Source organism: Dendrobium catenatum, unplaced genomic scaffold (assembly GCF_001605985.2).
Source record: "Dendrobium catenatum unplaced genomic scaffold, ASM160598v2 fragScaff_scaffold_133, whole genome shotgun sequence".
Classification (NCBI taxonomy): domain Eukaryota; kingdom Viridiplantae; phylum Streptophyta; class Magnoliopsida; order Asparagales; family Orchidaceae; genus Dendrobium; species Dendrobium catenatum.
Window position 1 is genome coordinate 14,289,168 of NW_021318595.1, and position 3,614 is coordinate 14,292,781.

Sequence of the window (3,614 nt, forward strand, 5' to 3'; positions counted from 1 at the left end):
TGATCTACAGTGCTTACCAGTAGACTGATGAGTTTATATGATTCTGGAAGATAAATGTTGAATTGTGGGTTGGTCTCTTTATTTGGAAGTTACCGTGGGCATCTTAGCACCTCGAGTTTAGCCAGACAAAGAGAATATCATCCTAAAACTCTTTTTTCATTTTAGTGCTGAGATGAAGATATTCATGGTCATGATCTGTACATTTTTATTTCGTTTAACACACTACATTTTAATTTTGTATGCTTATAATGCATTTATGGTGTTTCTTTGGGGTTCTTAAGATCTCTATAACTATGGATTATTCGACAATTCTGTCATTCAGTGTTACTGTTGTTAATGTCTCTTCATTATTTTATTTAAAGTAGATGAGCTTTTGGTCTTTTGTTATTTAGGTTGATTTTTCTTTTGTTTTCAGTTGCGTAATTGTTGAATAAAATGTTTGTTCTTATGCATGGATTTTTTGCTAATATTATTTTAAGAAAAATATATAATTCTTTGCAGTTTTTTTAATAGTAATCTCTAAAAATTTAGTGTAAAGTTACTTTTTTCGTAAATGTTTTTGAAATATAAATAAAATTATCACAAATAATAAAAAATAAAATCGTGAAAAATGTCTCAATTATAGGAAATAAACATCAATTTTAATTGACTAAGAAATAATTTTTTATTTTGAATCAAAAGTATTAAAAAAAAACAAACTAATAAGAATATCAGCATAAAAAAAAACAAACTAATTAGAATATCAGCTATGTGGGGCCCAAGCTTTCTAATATGCTCTACAGGAATAAATTATTTCCTATAGATTTAGGAAAAAATAAAATAATAGCGACGCTTGTATGGTGGCAGTTCGGCGACCAACTTGAATTTGTTACACAGCTCATCTTGGTATGTTGGTTGAGAGCTTATGCTTCCAACTAAGAGTTATTGTGTTCGAGTCTTTGTGCATGCATTGTGTGTGTGAGTTTGTCTTCAATGGCCTAAATGTCCCAAAAAAAAAAAAAAAACTTGAATTTGTTTTTAATTTAGGGATTTGTACATACATAACATTTAAAATTATGTTATTTACTCATCTAACACCTAAACTTACATATTTACACACATACCACTAAAAAGCTCTTTGCCTTTCTAAAATACCACTCCGTTTTCTCCTGCTCATCTTCTCTGTTTCGTCCAAGAACAAAACGCTTCTCTGTTCCCATCAAAACACAGCCCACCGTTCCCGTTGGAGCCGCATGTCTAACCTCCTGTCTGTTCTGCCTTTGAAACAGAACAAAATGGATTAGATAAACTACCTCCCGTTTGAGCCTCCCGTCCCAAAATATGGAAAAAAATTGTTGGTCATAAAAATCACCAAAATGAGCTATCATAGTTTCATAATCTATAGTGGCAAGTTTCCTCTTTTCATTTCCTTCGTTCTCCTTCAATCCAAACACAGATATAAGACATTTGTAAAAGGGAATAAAGATAGAAAAAAAAAAGTATAGGCAACTAGCTAGGAATGCGACTCTAAAATATCCAAATTGCAAAAGGAAGAAAGATTTCCACAATGAGACTCTAAAATATCCTTTTGCTCCAGCTGTAATGTTTCAGACAAGAGGTCATGATTGACGATTATTAAATATTAATTTTTATTATATTTATTTGTCCCGAAGCACCATAAAGCATATTCACATGATCCCACTATTCCATTGTAAGCTCTTAACTCCTAAAAATCCAAAAAAGATATATAAACAAAACAAGAAAGTTTTTCAAAAGATGTTTAGGACTAAATAGAGGAGTTGTGGTTCATGAAGCCCACAACATAGAGGAGTTGAGGTTCATTTTTTAATAGACTTTTTAAATTCATTCTTTATAATGTATATAATATTTAGTTTTTAGTTAATAATAATTTATTTATTTATACATCATAAAAAATAATTTTTATCTATTTAGTAATGATAAATTACTTATAACCTAAGTAATTTTTACCTATTTATTTCTATAACTCTCATTTATTATACTGAAGCCCACGTAACAGATCAGAGGGTGATTGCTGTTTTTTTAGGTGGGTCGACAAATGAAATGATTTATCGGAACAAACGAATCAGTTTACAAATGCAAAAGCACTTGAAGTCCGTTCCAACTAGGTTGTCTTAGTTACAACTGAGTTTATTTTTATTTTTTTTAATTAAAATGTTATTGGTGATCCTAATTTTGCTTGTTGTAGTTAACTTGAATTTGATATCAAAGTGTTGTAGTTGTAAATGAGTTGATTTTGTATTTTTCTTCTTGTTGTTTACTTGAATTTGATATCAAAGTGTTGTAGTTGTAAATGAGTTGAATTTGTATTTTGCTTGTTTATAATTCTCTTTGTTTTAATCGAGACATTACTATTAATGCAATTCTTTTTAGCTAAAGTGAATTGTTTTAGTCTGAAGTCTTTATTTTCCTTTAAGTAAATTCTGTTTGTTGTAAGCTTCTGAAGTAAATTATGATTTTCGGCTTGCGGATTGAGTACAAACTTAAAAAGCCAAGCCAGCAAACTGACTTTAGGAGTTTTTAGACTTGTTTGAGTTGCTGGACAACAGAAATTTGGCTTGCGACTCGCAGCAAAATGACTTGTTTCAGTTGCTAATTGTTGCTACACCTATAGTTGAATAAGCATCAAGTATGACTTTCTGTACAACTAATAGTTGCTAGTAGTTGCTACTGGTGTATGAATAAGCAGTAAGTATGAGCTGATAATTGTTGCAACAACTGCATGAAATTGCAGATTACAACGAAATAGTTGCTTGAGTAAATTGTTACAAAATAACTGTTTAACTTAATTGTTACAAAATTCTTGATACAAAATAACTGGTTAACAAAATTGTCACACAAAAATGGATACAAAGTAGTTGCATTACTAAATGGTTACAAAATTCTTGATACTAAATAGTTGCTTAATTAAATGGCACAAAATTCTGTTTGTTGTAAGCTTAAAACAATTAAAGATTAGCAACAACCGGCTAGACGACCAGCATGCCTAATTGGCATTTTTTCACGTGGAGCAGAAGTTATGGCATATGAAAGTCATGATCATTTCCTTCTCTATCAGCATTTAAAGGGTTCTTACAAGTGCTTCTATGGTGTCCGCAAGAATTGCAACATCCACACTTATAGCTCATTTTAGTCTTCTTTGTAGTTTCTAAGAAGTTTTTAATTCTTCTTTTCTTCAGTTTACCTCGAGGCCTACATGAAATTGGTTTACCTACAATCTCGCCATCACTAAGTATCAACCAGTGCTCCTTCCCTGGAAGTGTGCCTATCGCTCCGTCGTACGCCGTTTTATATCTGCCCAATGTAGTGATGTTAGGAAAAAAAAAGAAAGTAAATAAGTACATTAATAAAATTTGTATGCATACATAAATGTGTAGTAATGCTCGTCCATATATGTGTGCCATATGAAAGTTCGTTCGGGATGTTAAGCCCTATGAACTTAGTCCCAAGCTAACCAAGAGGGGGGGTGAATTGGTATTTTAAAAATTCTTGAGACAAAGAAATAAATTCACAAACCAAATCACACCACCAAACCAAATGCGGAATTTAAAAGTGCGGAAGCAAAAATAAGAACACAAGATTTATAGTGGTTCGGT

The 3,614-nt window shown here is 31.4% G+C and overlaps 1 long non-coding RNA gene across 1 annotated transcript in view; it reads right to left on the bottom strand.

The window, feature by feature from the left end:
• Positions 1-2,862: 2,862 nt before the first annotated feature.
• The window catches only part of LOC114580700, a 10,815-nt gene continuing 10,063 nt past the window's right edge, over positions 2,863-3,614 (bottom strand). The window contains exon 2 of the long non-coding RNA XR_003702244.1: positions 2,863-3,312. This is a non-coding gene — a long non-coding RNA (uncharacterized LOC114580700). The remainder of the gene's footprint in view (positions 3,313-3,614) is intronic.